The sequence below is a fragment of the Rhinolophus ferrumequinum genome, chromosome 10 (assembly GCF_004115265.2).
Source record: "Rhinolophus ferrumequinum isolate MPI-CBG mRhiFer1 chromosome 10, mRhiFer1_v1.p, whole genome shotgun sequence".
Lineage (NCBI taxonomy): Eukaryota > Metazoa > Chordata > Mammalia > Chiroptera > Rhinolophidae > Rhinolophus > Rhinolophus ferrumequinum.
This window is the reverse complement of record NC_046293.1, coordinates 45,494,672-45,514,284: the sequence shown is the minus strand read 5'-3', so window position 1 is coordinate 45,514,284 and position 19,613 is coordinate 45,494,672. Positions and strand designations below refer to the sequence as shown.

The 19,613-nt window shown below is 40.2% G+C and overlaps 1 protein-coding gene across 2 annotated transcripts in view; it reads left to right on the top strand.

Annotated features, from left to right (window-relative positions):
- The first annotated feature begins 1,121 nt into the window (after positions 1 to 1,121).
- The window catches only part of PRICKLE1 (prickle planar cell polarity protein 1), a 102,820-nt gene continuing 84,328 nt past the window's right edge, over positions 1,122 to 19,613 (top strand). For both annotated transcript variants that reach the window (XM_033118345.1, XM_033118346.1), the window contains exon 1: positions 1,122 to 1,389. The gene's annotated coding sequence lies outside the window, so the exon portion shown is untranslated. The remainder of the gene's footprint in view (positions 1,390 to 19,613) is intronic.

The following is a 19,613-nucleotide window of genomic DNA, read 5'->3' as shown; positions in this document are numbered from 1 at the left end:
GAAGATAAAACAGTATCCTAGAAGATTGCGGAAGGGGTTGAGACGTCAAGAAGCTCCAGCTTTCCAGAGACACCTGTCAAGTTGGGGTGAGCAGCTGCTGTGGGGTTTGCTCTCTGCAACCTGGGTGGGGGTTGAATAGTACTCCCACAGTGTAAGACCAAGATCGGGCACTGGAGAGGTCCTAAGGTGACACAAATGTCAGGGCAGAACTTTCAAACAGGCTGAGTTCTAGTTCATTCTGAGCAAATGTGCCTAAGAGCCCAGCTCTGGGAACTGGGCAGACTGAAAACATGGAGAGTAGTTTTACTAATGAAAAATGATCACCGTGATCAAATTAATACTTAGGACACAACTTGAAGTGTGCCATGCTAACTTGGGTCCAGTTCTGAACACTGGGGTGGGCTGAGATTCTCATGTGCATTCTCCACACTTAAGAGTTTTCTTTGGGATGGACAGGACCGTCGACGAGGGAAAGGGAATGGACTAGAGGCTGAATCTTTGATTTCATGCTACCAGGCGGAGACAGCTCAGTCTATGGGATTACACCGAGAGGGTCGAGACCAATTGGGTCCCCAGAGAGGCGAGGTGCGCCGGAAAGAATCCAAGAGTTTAATTAACTACCACCACCACCACCACCAGCACCACACACCAAAGGGAAAGCAACCCCGACAATTTCCAAACCGTTTGATCAGAGGAAATTGGGTTTGTCTTTTTCCCCCCTTCACCTTTCATGTCTTTCAATCCATCAGGATTGTCAGTTAAAAAAAAAAAAAAAAAAAAGGCAAAAAATCGGGGGCGGGGCACAGGAGATGACCGAGCTGCACTTGAGAACCTGGGCTGCGCCTGGGTGAACTTCGTCTAGTAGATAACCTGCCCCCAGTTCAGCCCCGTTCGCTGCGCGCGGAGCCAGTCCTGCCCAGCTGGCCGCACGTTCGCCCGCCTGCCTCGCCGCCGGGAACCGGGCACCGACCTCGCCTTTCCCCGCCGAGCCGGGGTTCACGTGGGTGCGCTGAGCGGCCTGGATCCCGCGAAGGCATCCGCGCTCCGCGTTTTCGCTCGCGCCCGGCCCCCGGCGGCCGAGGGCGGGGTGCTCGGCGGCGCAGCGGCGTGGGGCTCGGAGTCGGAGCGCACTCCGCCTGCAGCCGGCTGCCAGTGCCGCGTTCCTCCAGTGGCCGCCGCCTCCCGACAGCGCGCCCCGGGACGTGCCAGCCTCGCACCGCCTGCGCTGATTTCCCCGAGGGGCGCCGCGGCCGGCCTGGCGACTTTCTGGGCTCCCGATGGTTCGCGTGCTGCCCACCTTCGCCCATCCCTGACTCCACGGACCGCAGCCCCGCAGATCCAGCGCGGCGCCGAGGACAGTCCAGCGGAGTTCTCTGTCTTTTGCGCGGGGTGAGTGGCAGCCCCGCTCCGGGAGGGCTCTGCAGAAGGGTTGCGGGCGCGGCGGTGGGGAGCGATCACCGCAGGGGAATATCCGGACACCTCCGGTGTCACTGCGGGGGGTCTGTGACACCCACACTGGGTCGGTGTGGAAGAAAATAAGGGAGAAGGTCATCGTCGGTTTGTTGGGCTGTGCAGACAGTGAAAGCAGATATTGGGCTGCAGCACCAAGAGCGCTTCAGATAGGCTGCCCGCATGGCTCCTGTGTGCTGCATCACAACCAACTCTTCCCTTGATTCTCTCCTGCGTGGAAACCCGTTCAACGGCCCCAGAGTTGGGGCGATGCTGGCGCAGGGAGGGTGCATTGGCATGTGTCCGCCGCTTAGGATCGCCTGTCACCTACTGGCGTCGGGAAGGAGGGTGCCGATTCTCTCCTAAGGCTCTGGGGAGAGGGCCGATTGCTTTTTGGCCGGGGTGCATCAGCTCCGCGCCCCCCTCCCGCTCGGGCGAGGTTGTTTTCTTGAATGTAGCACGTTTATGGAAAAGAATGGGAGCGTCTTCCTCCCTTTAGGCAGAAAAAGTTGAAGAAACTGGGCATGTTAATGATTAGCAGGACCGGGACTCAGGATGCAGCAGAAAGCTGTTAAATTTTCATTGCCCTCTAAGAAAAACAAACGGCATCGCCAGTGACTGTTGGCAGTGCCGTGTTATTTTGGGGACTTTAGGAAAATTGTCCACAGATTGTCTTCGGGGAGGCTGAAGAACGAGGAGGGGATGGGGGAAGGACGGCTGGCACCGCACTGAGTTGCAGCTTGCCTAAAGAGGATTCAGAACCACAAGCCAAACACGTTTGCTTGCTGATTTTAAAACGCGGACAGGAGGCAGAACTGCAGCCATGAGCAAGGTGAAGAACACACATGGGAACCTGCCTAAAGAAAAGAACATCTTGCCTCTCAGGAGGAGTTCAGATGCATTTGTGCTATAAAAAGCATATATATATATATATATATATATACACATATATATACACATATATATACACATATATACATATATATACACATATATACATATGTATATATGTATGCATATATATATGGTGTGTATATGTGTGTGTGGCTTTTAGGATGGATTTCATGAAGGGCAAAATTATACTTAATGAAATTGTCTCTATTCACGCCGGACAGTTTTATCTACCTCCTCATTTTAATCAGTACCTCAGAAGGCTGTGTCTGCAGTTGATGTTATATAATTGACAGGGTTCACCATCAGATATTTTTAAATGCACTTTTGGAGTGAAAGGAACTTCTGTCTGTCCCTTTAGATAGGCCCAAGGTGTGGATGGGTGAGGGTTGCTCAGTGTTTGCCCTGATCCGGCTCCAGATGTGTGAGCTCAGCTGTTGCCTGTCACTTAGGTGACAACTGGCCTTTTCCCACTAAGCCTTTGCTGTCTCCATTATCCTCAGTGAAGTGTCAATGTTCAGCCGCCTTCTATTATGGGGAGTGGACTCTTTCCCCTTGGGAGGCTGCAGCCTTGTTTGACCATCCCCAACAATATGTCTGTTTTTAGACTGGTTGGGGGGGGGGGGGAATCCCATGACAGCAAGATAGATACATTTTGAATTAAGCACCAACTTAATCCAAAGATTCTGCTTTAATCAAGACAGCTCTGGAAGGATGATGCAATATTTGTCAAGCCTTTTTCTCTGGAACAATATTTACTCCCACCAGGGGATTTTAAACTTAAACAGCAGCCATTTATCTTGCTGTCTGGTGAGGCCCAGTTCAGTTTGCCTCCAATGTGGTCCTAGCCTAGGTGGCTGGGCTTGGCCTGGGACAGAAATCTGTCATTGTAGCCCAGCTGGAGCCTGAAGAAAGCAAAATATAGCACCTGCTGGTTCCAGAGGGTTTCTAAATGCCATCAACTGGCGAGTCAGGAAACACAGAAGGAGATATTTTACAAGCTCTTCCAGAAATGTTTATACAAAGGATTTAAAGGTTAACAATGCATGTGCTCTACATATTAAAACTAAAAGGTGCTAGAAATAAATGGACATTACTCACAGTTAAGAGTTAGCACACTTGCTGATGAACTTGAAAAATCTGTTTTAATACGTCATGGCTAACAATAGTGACTCACTCTTTTGAATAAGTCTAGTGAGAGAGGACGGAGAGCGAGAGAGGAGGAGGGAGGAAAAACTGGATGGTACATAGAGGTAGCCATATTGATGTGAGTGAATGGGTTCAGTAAGTTAATTTTTCCATCCTTAATTTGGTACTTATTGGTGATGTATTACTATGTGAGCCCGTCGGTTCACAGGTTTTTAAAATAAAAGTGATATATTCTATTAAAGTGAGAGATTTAATCAGTTCTGCCAGCAATACCAATGAAACTTTTAAAGTTTATCAGGTTTTCATAATCAAGGTACATGGAACCACCATTTGTCTCTATAGTAGAGGAGGTTATAATGAGCCAGTTTGGGTCACCCAAATAAAATCTAGTATCAGGTGGGGAGAAAAAAAATCCTTATAGGGTTAATAGGTAAACTATTAAGTTAAGCGTCAGGTGTGGATAAAAGTCTGGTTTTTCTTAATATCCTCTCCTATGATAACTCTGAAAAGACACAAAAGAAAAAAGGTTAAATTTTGAAGTTTCTTTACTTAAGGATTTTTAAAAAGCTGAAATCTAAGTTTTAAAAAGTGACATTGTAAGATAATTTCTCTAAATTTTTTTTTAAGATTTTATTGGGGAAGAGGAGCAGGACTTTACTGGGGAACAGTGTGTATTTCCAGGACTTTATTGAGGAATGGTGTGTTTTTCCCAGGACTCATCAGCTCCAAGTCAAGTTGTCGTCTTTTCAGTCTCACTTGTGGAGGGTACAGCTTAGCTCCAAGTCCACTTGCCCTTGTTCAACCTTAGTTGCAGGGGGCACAGCCCACCATCTCTTGTGGGAGTCCAACCGGCAACCTTGTGGTTGAGAGCCCACACTCCAACCGACTGAGCCATCCGGCCGCCCCGGAGCTCAGTGGCAGCTCATTGTCTTCATTCTAGTTGCGGAGGGCGCAGTTTGCTGGCCCATGTGGGAATCAAACCAGCAACTGTTGCCCAGAGCTCACTCTCTAACCAACTGAGCTACTGGTCTGCCCTGAAATCTTTTATAATGACTTAATAATAACAAAACAGAGTTAAGTATTATGAATGACTGTTCGTAATACTCATGAAATGGAACAAGAATTTTAAAACTTATTTTCCAGTAATTAAGTAACGCTTTTAGTGGCCTTACCTGTAGTTTGGGTTGTCCAATATTACGGGAAACAGTTTTCAGGAAAGGTTATCATTGCTGGAATTCTAGTTATTGTAGTTACTTTCCTGGTTAAAGCTGTTTACAAAGAGTAAACTTTTCCATTTAAAGAAGGAAGGTAATTTTAAAAATCAAGCGATTCTCATATGTGCACAGAAATGTTAAAGATGTTGCTTGGCGGTGATAAACTCCTTCCCCGTAAAAAATAGCTCTCTTATTTCCCCTTCACTTTATGTAAAAGAATATCAATTGTTGAAGTCTTATTAGTGAGAATATTCAATTTACTTAAATCCAGGTGTAATTATTCCACAATAAAGAGGAGTTAGGAAAATGAATGAGCTGTTTATTGGATGGTTGGTTGGTTGGTTGGTTGGTTGGTTGGTTGGTTGGCTAGTTGGTGTTTTAAGGGACCATTACTGCTTTTTCTTGTGGTCACAGAATGAAGCATTACCGTATTGTGCACTAATATCTTTAGAAGGTTGGTATGAGCAAGTGAGTTGGGAGAGGAAAATACCATAATCCAGATGCCAAGTCCTGCAGTGGTGCAGTTCCTCGAAACCTCAGGCAGCACATGGAACCAGTGCTCCAGGCTGGGGACCAACATGGCATCAGGGAAGCTGCAGCAGCCCCTGCTTCTGGACTTCTCCATTGCTAGACACACACAAGTGTAGCACCTCAGCTCCCCCGGTAACCAGTAACCACACCTTGTTTAAGGCCGTGCTGAACTGAAGTCAAGGACATTAACTACGTCTGTGTTTGGGAAGCAACATTTTGGAGCAGTGGCAAAGGCCTGACCTGGCGTGGGGATCCACCGACACCTTCATTTCCCCCACTCCTCTCTCTGCTGAAGGAGAGATGGTGGGAAGAGACATGCTTTTACAAGTTGGAGCACGCTGATGTCATGACACTTCTGGCATGGAACTATGACAGAATAATCAGATCGCTTTTTCTGCGTGCCAGAATGACACGGTTTTTCCAAGAACCGTTCCTGAGCCAGTGGTCCATTGGCACTATTTCCAGTTATTAGTGGGGATCAAACCTCTCAACAAGAATGTAATAATTCTTCCTGTGTCTCTGTTTTGTGAGCATATTTAGACTAAACTCTAAATGCATTTTGGTCACTTTTGAAGGGACCTCTCTATAGGAACAAGAATGATTGCCCAGCCTGAACTGATTAGACCCTTCCAGGTTCATTTCCCTATAAAGAGAGATTTAAAATTTAAAATTAAAATAAAAACTTCTGCAAGGCAGAAGTAAGTGTCAACTTTTGAAAACTTGGAGCGGTAAACTAGCAGGCAGCTGTCAATTACCTTTACTTAAACTCCCTCCCCGCCACATAAGTTTGGTTCCAAGTGATCCTAAAAAACAAGTGACCAATTAAATTGCAGTTGCGTTTTTCTCACTGGAAGATTGGGGGTAGACTCTTGGGAAAGATGCCTTTTATTTCTAGTGGATTACACTTCAGGAGAAAAAAGTTAGGGCTGTGTTATTTCAGTTGTTCAAGCGCTGAAGTCATGTACTCCTAAGAGTTTTGTCCCAATTGCTGATTTATAGCACCCACCAGCTTTTGCTTTGTGTCTGCTTCTCTCTGTTGCCTTCTTTTCTCTTTGGGTCTCTAGAAAGAAAGTTTTGTCAATAAGACAGTGAAAATATTGCAGTCAGATGCAGACCCATAAGTAGACTCCTCCGTGCAGCGTGCTCTCACTCAGCTGCCCTTCTTTTATCTGAGGCGCAGATCCCACAGTTCGCAATTATGGTCTTTGACTTCGGTAACAATTCTGTTTGAAATGTTTCCAATTACACACAATATTGGCGGCAAGTAGCAGCTGCATGCCAAAAAGCATTTCGAAGTGTGTTCCAAGAATCAGGCTGTGATTGCTTTTAATTTAAATAAAGGCTATTTGGTTTCCTGTGAAGTTTTTTATAACCACCTTCCCCCCCTCCCCCCCACACACACACCCTATTTTTGTTGCCTTTAAAAAAAAAAAAAAGTCCGATATAAAGTAGCCACCACTTAACGTGATACAATATTGGCCCTGGTTTTTCTAGGATGGCCATTTGCTATGAGCTGGCATAACTGAACTGTTCAATAAAGGAAATTTGAAAGAAACATTGTACAGCAGTTTAACTTTCCCAAAGAAAAGGGAAAAAGGTTATCTGATAGCATATTCTAAGTAGCTGATGTTTTCAAGTCCCCCACCCCTCACTTTTACGGATCTATCATTATAATTATCTTTTTAGATCACTGGAGATTATCATCACTGTCTGTCCTTCAAATTCCTCTATTTCTTTCTTTTTTTTTTTTTTTTTTTTTTTTTTTGAGCCCATGACCATGTTAAAAACATACTGAAAGAATACTGAAAGAATAGAGAGGTCAATAAGAATATTCTTAAAATGGGATGGGGGCAGGAACCAGCGAATAATTTCACCATTTTACAGGAACCAAACCCTCCAGATTTCCCCCCTCCATGGGCTTAAAATCTATGAACACTGAAACCTTTTTAAATGGTAGTGGTTTAAATCTTTTAATAGCTACCAGATACACTTGACTTATTAAATCTGAAAATAAGAAAATATACACTCCGAGGACTTGGAGTGAAGGGATTGGTTACAGGACTGGGGGGTTCTGTTTCTAGGATGGTTTGTTGGCCCATTTGAAAAATAACACCTAGAGCTAGAGGCTATCCAATAGCGAGGTGCTAAGATGGTCCTAATTAAGGTGTTTTCACATAGGCTCTTTCAATCCTGGCAAAAACATCCTATAGAATATAGTGCTTCTTTGGGTTGAACAGTAGTGGACTTGCATAAATGCCAACATCCCTTCTGGAATTTTTGGAAATCCTCCATCGTGTAATAAATAGTGCTGTATAATCCAAATTTGTAAATGCCATGTTTCATGTAGCCCCTGTAGAGACAGCTGAAATTAACCCAGGCTGCAGGGATCATGGAAATCCTGGAGGTTAGGTTACTGCCTAGATCCAAAGAACTACCGCTAATGAACCATAGTGGAGGCCTTTGATCACATCTAGGAGAAGGTGTGAGGTTAGCCTTAGCATAGCAGTGTACTGTGAAGCAGTGCCCACCAGCCGATACTTAGACGTTTCCTTTATCCTTGGAAACTGTCTTTCAATTAAGCAAACCTTCTTAGAGGAAATTTGCTCAGCTCGAGGTAAAATGAGGTTTATGTTGCTTTACCAGCTGAGCACCCAGCCTGCCAGACACTCGCCCCACACAAGCCCATTGCTATAGTGACAAAACCCACAGTAACTATGGTTGAAATAGAAAGTCTGTTAAAACACTTTTATATATTGGTCAGCTCCTCTGCCTTCATTAAAATGCAGTCTTCTGGATACAAACACATGCGCACTCGCTCACACATGCACACATACACGTGTGCAAGCAAACATAGCACTCTTTTGGTCTATAGTAATCTCCTGTAAACCGTGTCATAACTTCACCAAAGGCATTTATACTTCTTTTTTTCTTTTATGACACTGATAAGCAAATAATATGGTAATCTTCTTGAGGAAACTTGGAATATGCTAACTGAAATTGATATTTCTGTTATTTATGTACTTGAATAATCTAAGTTCTTTAGTTAGGATCTGAAAAAGAGCGAGACAGTGTGGCAATTTGTTTCGCTTTAAAACATCTCTTCTACTTCCTCTTCCCGTAAGTGGCTGAGGTGACCTCTGAAAATGGTTTGCTACTTACTTGACCCAGAGAATACCACGAAATCATGCAAATCGAGAGGTTCAAATCTTCGTGTTCACTTTAAGAACACTTGTGAAACTGCCCAGACCATCAAGGGAATGCATATCAGAAAACCCACCAAGTATCTCAAGGATGTCACATCACAAAAACAAGGTGTACCATTCCATCTTTACAGTGGTGGAGTTGGTAGGTGTGCCCAGGCCAAACAGAGGAGCTGGACGCAGAGTCAGTGGACCAAAAATAGCACTGAATTTTTGCTGCATGTACTTAAAAATACAGAGAATAATGTAAGGGTTTAGCTGTAGACTCTCTGGTCATTGAGCACAGCCAGTGAACGAAGCTCCCAGGATGCTACCAGAATTTAGAGCTCGTGGGCTAATGGATTCACCCCTACATGAGCTCCGCCTGCCACACTGAGATGATCTTAACTGACAAAGGACAGATTGCTCCAAACCAGAAGAGGAGGTTGCACAGAAGAAAAAGATCTCCCAGAAGAAACTGAAGAAACAAACACTTATGGCCCGGGAGTAAATTCAGCATCAAATTCAGCAAAAATGAAAGTGAGAGAAAAAAAAAATCTCTTCCAAACAATTTAAGGAATGGTTAGATTTTATGTAAGAAGACTGCTTAGTGCTCTAGTGTTGAAATATTTGTTATAATGTGTGTCAAAAAGAGATGGCATTTTAAATTCCTCTGGGATGATGTAATTAATAAGTCTGTTCAGTGCTTGAAGTATATACATGTTACATAATTTTTAGCAACAGATAAAGTTAGGTCTGAAGTGCATTAGAGAATCACAGATGTTTCTTGTAAGGAAGTACATATGCACCAGAGGAATTTTGAACTGCTTTCTGATGCTTAGCTTTTGTTCATTGCAAGGATCATATGAATAATTTCATTGAATTGCCTTAGTTCTTATTTACACAAACCTTGAAAAAGGAGCTGAACTGATAAATAACTTGCCTCCCTCACCTAGTTCTGAAATGCTTTAGCCTTTGTGTTTTTGTGAATGTGGAGGGAGGCAATAAAATATACAGAGAAGATGTTTGTGTTGCACTAACTTCATCATATACATTCCCTTTGTAGACCTTCTATAAGCTTAGACAGTTTGGCAGGCTAATAGCCAAAACCATGTCCTCAAATATTGCCAAACGTATTAAAAGACCAGGCTTTCTTTATATTGAGGTATTGGAAATTGATTTTTTTTAACCTTATGAATTTTACAGAATACACCAGAAAAATCGCATTCTTCTTTTCTCCTCCTTACCCACAGAAACCAAAATTATTATTCATTGCAGTGCTGAAATGATACTGATAGGAATAATATTTGTGTAGGAGTGTTTTAAACCAGCTTGATTTGTCTCATTAAGCAGGAGGTAACAAGGTTACTATAGTGTGTGATGAGTCTTTTTGTTGTTGTTATTTAGATGTTTATGTTGCCTGTAGACACTGGCTTTTTTACCTTGGTTCAGTAACTTTTGGCCAAATATTTGTCCATTTATCCTTATTCTTGAACAGAGATTCAAGGATAGACAATAGTGATGTAGTATAATAGCTCAGGGAAAGACCATTTTCCTAGAATCTTTTTCTGAAAATCAGAAAACTTGGACTGAAGTGCAATAGCTGTGTGATTTGGGGTCAGTTTCTCAGCCTCTCTGGGCCTCTCAGTTCCTCATATACAAAGTGAGGGAATTAGGCTAGATCAGTGTATAGTAACCAAAAGTTTGAATCATAAACACCTAGAGAGCTTTTTCAAAATGCAAATACACTGAAAATTTTAAGGCAGTAGATTTGGGATGGGGTCTTGCACATGTAACTTGAAAAAGTTCCTCAGGTAATTTGATACACAGCTGTGGGTAAGGACCACTAAATTAGATGATCTCTAAGACTGCCTTCCAGTTCTACACTTTTGTTTCCAATCCTAGGCTGAATGCCCTTCCTCTTTCCCCCCTCCCTCCCTCCCTTTCTTCAATTCCTCTATTCATTCATTCATTCATTCTAAACAGCTATGTTCATTCCTAGTGTTGCTGTCAAAATATTATAGATATTTTAACCCAGTCCCAGGAAGATGTATGTTCTGCTCCTGTGAATAGACGGTAATTGATGTGAGAGAGGAACTATGTTTGTTCACAGTTGCATACCCTCCGCCTTACACAATGCCTGGCACATAGTAGGCACTTGACAACTACCGAGAGCCCCGAAGTCAGGAAACTTTTCAAAATGTGGTATTAGTTACGCTTTCAAATAATATGCTCAATATGTTTTTTGTCAGCCTCCAGACATATTTCAGGTAAAGTGCCTCCAAATTTAAGACAATGAGTATAAATGTTCATCTGAACAACAACATAATAAATACATTATTTTCCTCATGTTTCCAGGGTTTTGGGATATATTATATTGATTGTGTGTTTTTTTCCAGATTAACAGTTGGTCTCATTGCTTTAAATTTGGAGGTTATTTCACCTGGAAAGAGCTGGAGATTGACCAAAAGAAAGCTATTGAGCATGTTATTTAAAAGTATAATTAACATATAGTTGAAAAATAGTTTATCCTGTGAAAAACATAATTTATGCTGTTTCCTTACCTTTTGGGCTCCTGCACTTTGTTGAATGAATGTCCAATCTTCTGCTATCATCTTAATGTGTGTCCATTTAACAAATAGTCCCAACCATATCACCCTAAAGGTTTCAAAGTTTATCTGACAAATTTACAACTTTATTACAATTTTAAGTCTCATTTTTAAATATTTTGAATTACAAAGATAAAAAATTTAAATAGATCCTTATTAATACAAGTTTCTTAACAAAGTATGTGTGTGAATCTCTGTGTGTGTGTGAGTGAAATTAAGCCCTTTGTCCTTCTCAACAACAGAAATGCCGATTGCCATTTTTTCGGATTAGTGAGTCAATTTTAAACTAGCTAATTGTAATTGTTTTTATAGCCCGCAATTGTTTTTAGCCTTCTACAGTCATGACTCCATATCATATCTTTCATAACATAGAAAGTGCTTTTAAACTGTCCATATCCATGCTATCCAGAGGTTCATTTCCACAATGTATATGTATACTTTGTTGTGGATAAGTCTCAGTAAAATGTGATAAGCACACTCTCAGTTTGTTCTTATAATAACTATAATGTATCTGAAAGTTTTGTTATCAAGCATTGGAAAATTCTGTTGTATAGTTTTGGGGAAATTGATTAAAAGGGTTTGCTGCCCATTGTGCTATTTTGCTTGTCTCTTTCAGTCTTTGAAAATTTGGGGTTTTTTCCTATCATTATCCATTATTACCATTACTGTATAGCACAGATAGAATAAAAAGAACTTAAACCAGTCAGTACTACTACTGGTTGTGTCCTATGTAGTACAAACAAAAGGCGAAATTTGATACTTAGTTTACTTGATTTTGTTGTTGTTGTATGTGCCATTCTTTGGGGGGGGGGGTGTTGTTTTGTTTTGCTTTTACTTAAAGGAAGAACTTTAAAAATTGACCATTCTAAAACCTGGATAAATTTCCTCTGCACTTCATCACTACGTAGGCATGGCCAGTAGCAAAGTCAGCCAGCTTCAGCTCTTCTTTTCCTCCTGTACGCCCATTGCCAAATCAAATAATCATGGCCTCAGAGTGGAAATTTCTACCTAAATTATCTCCTTGAGTTGTTTGTACAATGTAACCAACTGGAAAACTCTCTTTTAGGTACTATGTGGAGAGATACTGTGAGGCATTTCAGTCAGGAAAAATGATTAAGTTGTATATACAGAGTTTAAGGATCACTGGAGATAAATTGAGACCTAGTTCAAGTATTGTATAAAGCCTTATTATTTGTAGGATTCACTTTCCTGATGTTTATAGCTAATCTCCTCGTTTGTGCTCGACTTCAGGCTAATATGAAAAGACATGTAGGTTTTTCCAGGTGGGCTCATGGCTCACTCCATCCTTTTTGGTCTGTTCTCAAAAGTCATCTGATATCAGGGAGGCGTTCCTGATCACCCTCTATAAAATAGCAGCACCCTTGCCTTCCCTCAGACACCCCTCTAACCTGTTTCACTTTTCTCTGTAGCACTTCCCACTACCTGAACGATACTCATACAGCTGTCTGTTCCATGAAGAAGTCTACAGTGTCTTGTCTACTGCTTGAGTTACAGTCTTGTCTACAGTCTTAGAGTATGCCCAGCACATAGTAGGTGCTTAATAAATATCTGCAGAATGAATTACTACAGAAATATAGGAAGCTAGCTATGCTTCGAATTGGAGTATACGCTCCCCAATCTCATATATGTAGTGCTGAGCAGGTTAGAGTGTTTTAAGCTTATATTCTTAATCTTGTAATGGTACTTTAAAGATAGCAAATGGGCACTGTCATTTTACAGGGTAGGGATTTGTGTACCTTTTTAATGTTATATGTAAAATAAAGACACATGAAAACCAGAATTCTGTTTTTACCTGAGTGGAAATTTCCAGAAAGAAATTTTTGTTGTTGTTTTGGGGAGTTTTGTGGGATTTTTTTGCAGCTAGAGTGGAGTTTCTGAGCTGTTTCCCTCCTTATCCAAATAAAGCCAGAGAGACTGATAGAATATGACGGAAGGCACTGATCAAATATCCCTCTCCCATCTCTCCACAAAGTGATCAATGAAATGTAATCATATAGCAAACAGATACCATGTTAATAAAAGAGTGAATATTCACAACAAGGAAGCTATGTGACTTTCCTCTTCCTAATGCACCAACACTACTCTAACCTTTGAAAAAAAATAGAGGCGTTATCTTCAAATAGACTTATGGTGTTGCCTTGTCAGTTAAAACAAAGATGACAGTCAGTCTTTCACTCGAGAAATCCTGACTTAAATTCCAGAGGTGAAAAGCTAATCCTCTAAGTGATTTCAACCAGCTTGGTAGGAAACCTAGTTGCTGGAAATTATTATTTTAATGTCTCAGTTTCCAAGGTTAAATTGGCAGTGAGTCAGCTTTCCTGTTGAGGAGCTGAGCCAATTTATTTGTCCAAAAATTATCATGTTTTAACTCAGGAGTTCTTCACTAATAATAAGATTAATATTGTGCACAAAGCACTTTCAGACTCATCTCATCTACCTTCACTGCATTTTGTGTGGTCTAACCAAGGTTATCCCCAATGTACTGATGAAGAAACGGCCTGTTAGTTCAAGACACAGCTTCCTAAGAAACGTTGGTTTGGTAGTTCCTAAATCAAATAACATTTGCCATTCAGTTTTTAGTCAAAAAAGAAAGAGGGAAAAGAAGCAAGCACTTGTAACTGATACAAAATTATTTGATGATGTTTTAATGTTTTGTAAATATCATTGTGTATGTTTGTTCTACATTAAATGCTTTTAGATAGCCTCTCCTATTACTAACTTGCATGTGATTGTGGTAAGTTACTTAATTTTCTGGACTTCTTACCCACTGTGTGCCTCAGTTTCCTCAATCATGAAGTGAGGGGTCTGATGACTTTTTAGGCTCAAAATTTTCTAATTCTAATCTATGGATTTGGAGGCTATAACTTCAGGGGGCTAGATAATAAATTGGAGCTGATATTATCTTTTTATTAATTATCATCACCTAAGTCTCTGACTAGAATTATTTAATGATTGACTCAAGATTACTCATATTAGCCAGGTACAGCTTTAAAAAATGGTCTCTTTATTCATGACTCAGTGTGACCAATTCAAAACTCGACAAAAGCTGTGTTTTAAAGACTTAAGAGAGTGTGCACTTTCCCTTACCCAAAGTCTGGTTTCATTGGTTGCAATATAGTTTAATATGAGGAGCTTAAAAAATACAGTAATATTAAGAGCAAATTACTAATCTGATGTAGTTACAACAGTGGCATATTTAACACTAAAAATTACAAATGGGAGTACTATGTTTATGCATAAGAAATATAGAAAATTTAAAAAGTAGAACTCAAAGTAGTATGTTCACTTATGTAATCAATAGTGATTATAATTTTGTTTAAAATGTATGTGTTCATTGACTAAATTGGAATCAATTTTGGGAGATTTGGAGAGAGTTTGCTGGAAAATAAAAATAACTCAATGTCCATTTTAGTTCTCTTCCTAATATTTTTTAAAACCGTAATAATATTCTCATCTCCCCCATGCTCCAAATAAAAGCTGGTGTAAATATGCAATAAATGGTGAAACTCTTTCTGTATTAATCTTAAAGGTTGTCATATGTCACCGTACCTACTGGCCTGGGTGTTCCATTTTTGCAGCACTGTGATTAATTAAATGTCTAACGTTTGCGCAAATTCTCAGGACCTTGGATCTTATTCACACTCTAATTAGGCTGAGCCTGAAGTTACAAACAGCCCACCAGGCAGTTTTACAGCTTCTGTATTATGTTTAAGAAGGTGGAGTTTGTGAATTGCCCAGATGAACGCAGCAATGAGCCATGGCACATCTCTTTGCAGATTCGTAAGTGACTATGAAGTGCTATTCCAATAGAAAGGACTGTATAAATGTGACATTAATAATCACCAGTTTGAATCTGGGTCACTTCAGCCATGACTCAAAGATCAAATGCTATCAGACGGTAATGAGTGTGTGAAAGTACTGCAGGAAGACATTCCATTTCTTAATGACACCTTTGTGGGTCTTCTCAACAGACTGTTCAAGGGTGGAATAGAAATAAAGGCGCACATGCCCCTTGGTCTGGAGGCCAGTCCTCCAGGTTACAGTTGGCACACTTTTGCAGAGATGTTTTAGGAACAGTTTGCAGTGCTTTCTGTTGTTGTAGCTCCTTAAGTGGATATGCAGAACCTTTCAACTTCTGCCTCTCTTTCTGACCATTTATTCACTTCAGAGTCATGGCAGCTCTTTTACATATTCTCTGCTGTCTTTCCTCTTCTCTGAAAAGGAGAAATAGCACTTACAAATAAATGCATGTTAACCATTTAATGTTAAACTTTTCCAGTTTTATTTCAACTTTGGGGTATGATTTTCATTTTAAAACACCTTTATGTAGCCCCCATCGTCTGCCAGGCACTGTGTTAGGCTCTGAGAATATAAACACTAAATAAGAGGGGTTCCTGTCTTGAAAGAGCTCCCTGTTTTGTAGGGAAGGAAGGCATTTAAGCACTTAATTGCAAAAAAGTTGTGGTAAAGGCAGGAATATAGAGAAATGGCACAAACGCAGAAGTCATTTGTTCTGTGTAGTTTGTTGAGGAAGGCTTCCCAGGGGAGGAGATGGTTGACCTGGCTATTAATAACGGAATAGAAGTTGGCCAAGCCATTGAATTGGACAAAGACTCAGTCTAGGCAGAAAAAAAAGTTGGGAAAGGCAGGAAATGTGAGACAAGCGTGATGCTCAGTGAATTGCAATTCTTTGTATTTGGCTCTAAGATTAACTATGCTCTTGGTCAAAAGACTTATCGCCACCCCTATAAATCTTCAGTTTCAATCAGAAATAAGATATGAATTTTGACAGCTTTAACTGTGATCCTGTCTTTTTTCTGTGGTTGACTTTTAATTTCTGAGTAACAGCTCTCTATTCTCCTTAAATGTTGCCTCTACCTGACCAACCTACTAGATGTTTACACTTCTGTCTTTTCATGGTTATGTTGGTACAATCTACATTTATTTACTCATCAGTTTCACTGCCAGGTTTTAATTTCAGAGTCAAGTGTTTAGACAACATTATATAATGAGTGTTATATTTTTATGACATTTGCTTTAGTACTGTAAAAGCTTTCCATGAAAGCTAATGATTGGTAAAAAAGAAGCCTGAATGTCACCAAGTGGCCTCCAGATGTGTTTTATTGTGTTGGTATCTCTGTTTTGTTTTCATAAAAACTTTTAAGCTTAGAAAACCTTACCAAGCAGAAATGGCAAACAATGGACTCTTAGGATATGAACTGTTTTCATTTCCTGATTGTTATTTCTTGAATTCTTGTTTTAAAAACTATGATTCAGCTGGGGGGAGAAATCCATAATATAAAGTACTGTACTTTTAAAAAGCAAATTATTATGTTTCTTTTTCAAAGATATTCTCACTTCTTAGGTTGGAAGTTTCCCCTGTGTTTCAATATGTGTTTCTTCAATGTGGTGATATTAAAATTGTGATTTAACATCTTTTGGAATTTCTACCATCTAATTGTTCATTGAGCAATCAATATGTTTTCAGGCAGTCTGTCTGGCGTGTGGTAAATATTTTGGAGCATATACAGCTGAACATGCCAATTTCAAAGGGCTTTACAAGCTTCAATTAATTTTCACAACAACCAGATGCACTCTGCTTTATTAATGGGAAGTCCACAGACAGTGGAGTTCAGAGGATTGTCCTGATTTGTCTAGCAAGGTGGTTTTCAAACTTTTTTCGGATAGCTGAACACTTCTCACACACAAGATTATCTGGAACCCAGCATGGAAAGTGGGTCTGCTCGTGTTGGGAGGCAGAAAAGCGGTTCATTATGGGGCTGTCAGATTTATTGAAATAAAAAAAATTCCCAAGATGCGAAATTTGAGTTTCAGATAAACAGTGGTTTTTAGTATAAGTGTGTCCCAAATATTACAAGTCCTTAAAACAATATTGGTTGTTTATATGATATTCACATTTAACCAGGCATCCTGTATCCACCTGGCAGTTTGAAACTCCTGGCTGTAGCCCCGCCATCAGCACCTTTATCTCTCCCCCAGCCACGTTGGGGTCCTAGTTCCTTGAACACAGTTTGAAGACCCCATATATTAGAAATTTAAACAGACACTGAGAGAGAACCAATAATAACATTTTTCTTCTTGGTCCAGATTTGAAAAATAATATCACTTCCTTGACTGTGTTAAAGAATCGCCATGATCATGTATCCATTGCTACACATGATAATTTTAAAGAATTATTGCCTTTGCTTTGCCTTTATTGTTTCTTAGGATAAAACACTTTAGTCTCCCGATCTTTGGGAGCAATGCTTGCTAAGTCACCTATTCATAGATGTCAACAATTTAACTCCTTTGAGTAAGGAGAACTGATGGCATAATGTTTCCATGTTTCTATGTCCCAAAGTATAGAAGATCACCTGGGATATGGATATTAATTTTTTAAATTTGCAAATGCTTATATATCTTGGAAGGTTCATTATAATGTGAAATCTACCCAAATTGTTTACACTTAAAATTTATCTCTCATTCATTCATTCATTCATTCATTCATTCGTTCATTTATTCATTCATCAAATACATAATGTAGACATATTCCTGTACATCACAAGACAGGGGGCGACAGATGGAAGGAAAAGGAAACAGAGATCCCAAGATAGGACTTGACTATGTAGTGGGGCTGGGTTAGGGATGCACTCATACAGATACATCTGAAATGGGGAAGAAAGGTGACTGGCCTTAATTAGCACAGGAGCCCTCCCTCTGACGCTCAGGGAGGGTAAGTGACTGTCAGGAGGCTGTGTGTCACCATCAGTACCTAAAGACCTGTTTATCTCTTGTAGCATAAAAACAAGTGCAAGCTTCCATCCCAGGAGCTAGAATCTCAAAAGCCAGCAGAGTCCCTGGTTGTTTCCACACACAAGGCCTGGAACGTGGAGTCCATCTGCTGCTCACTGCCAGCTTTAGAGACAAGCTGGATTTGTGCTGGATGGTTTCACTCTCTCCTGCGCTGGTGTCAGGGATTTTGCTTTTAATCAACTATATAATATAAGCCACAGGGACATTTTCTTTTGTCTATTAGCATCTTTTTAATTCTCTCGGAGCAAGAAATAGCCTGTAATTTTATTCTTAGAATAACTCTTCATAAAATCCCTTGTATTGATCTTTTTATGACTTTGAAACTCATACCGAATAGGTAATCCGTATATATTTGGTTTTTTTTGTTTTAAAATATGAACACGTGCAAAAAAATTACTTGTTTAGTATGTTTACCTCCTTTCACAGTTTAAGTAGGCTACATTTCTCAGTGACCTGATGAAGGTGGAATTTAACAGGTGATTTGAGGGGATTTGCATGATAAAACCTAAGAAATTAAAGTTTTTGTATTTGCTAAGACAACCTCTGGAGTTAAGGTTAAATTCACACAAACTATTGCATATTAAATTAAACTGAGTTATTGTTGATATTAATATGTAAATATTAGTGAAAATAATCTCCCAAATATTCAAAACAGTTGCTTTAAAATAAAGCTAAATATTTTCTTCTTTATTTTAACAACATACGTTAAAGTTTATATAATAATTTTCAAGAACTTACTGAATATGGAATTTTTTACTTGTTAAGATGCACATTTGGATTTGAAAATCCACAGAAATAAATATGAAAGAATTTTCTTAAATTTTGATTTTTTCTTGTGAATAAACTAGGTGTGTTCTAGAAAGAAAAATGTGAGTGCCATTCAGAATTACCTATATTTCTGGGAGCTGCTGAAATCAAATAAATGTCTTGATCAGTGGGGCTGTCAGATGGAATTTTATCTAAAACTGGTATAGTTTCTTTCATACTTTAGGACCCCTGTGATTTTTATCACAAAATCATCTCATACCCCATTTGGGATGCAGCCACTTAAGCGTGGAATATGACAATTGTTTAACAGTGCATAGTAAACCTTAAATAATTTATGACTCATGGAAGGGAACTGTACCTAGTTGAAACTTCCAGGGTACTTCAGGTAGGTGGATGTAACCACCCAGGTGTCTTGGAACTATTCCAATTTGAGTCGGCTAATGAGCTCATAGGCTGAGGTCTCCTTTGCTCTGCCTCCCTTTCTAGTTCACCTGTCCATTAGCTCTGTGCCATCTGACATCATCCTGGGACGTGGATTTCACATTGATTCACAAAGAAATGCCTTGCGTCACACAGTGACTGTCTAGTCTGTACCAGGTGTCTTCTGTGGGGCTCTGATTTCAGAATGTGCTGTTCGGCTGATGACCTAATCTTTCATCTGTACCAGCCAGCGTTGAATGTCCAGTGCCACGCTGCTCATCTTGGATGTGAACCTTGGTAGAGTAACATGCTTCCATTATCGATCCATCTGTTCCAGGGATTACATCACCACAAAGGAGTTAATTTGTCTTGTTTTGAGGGTCACATTTAATTGCATAGGTCAGCAAAGGATGATAAATGACTGCTTTTTACTTTTCTTTAAGTCTGTGCTTCACTTTTTCTCTAAGACTGCTGAACAATACAATCAGTTTCCTTAATCGGCACAGCTGGTACCATAAGAATGACATGCAAGCAGAAAAAGGTTACTGCTAATCTAAAATCTGAGGTAA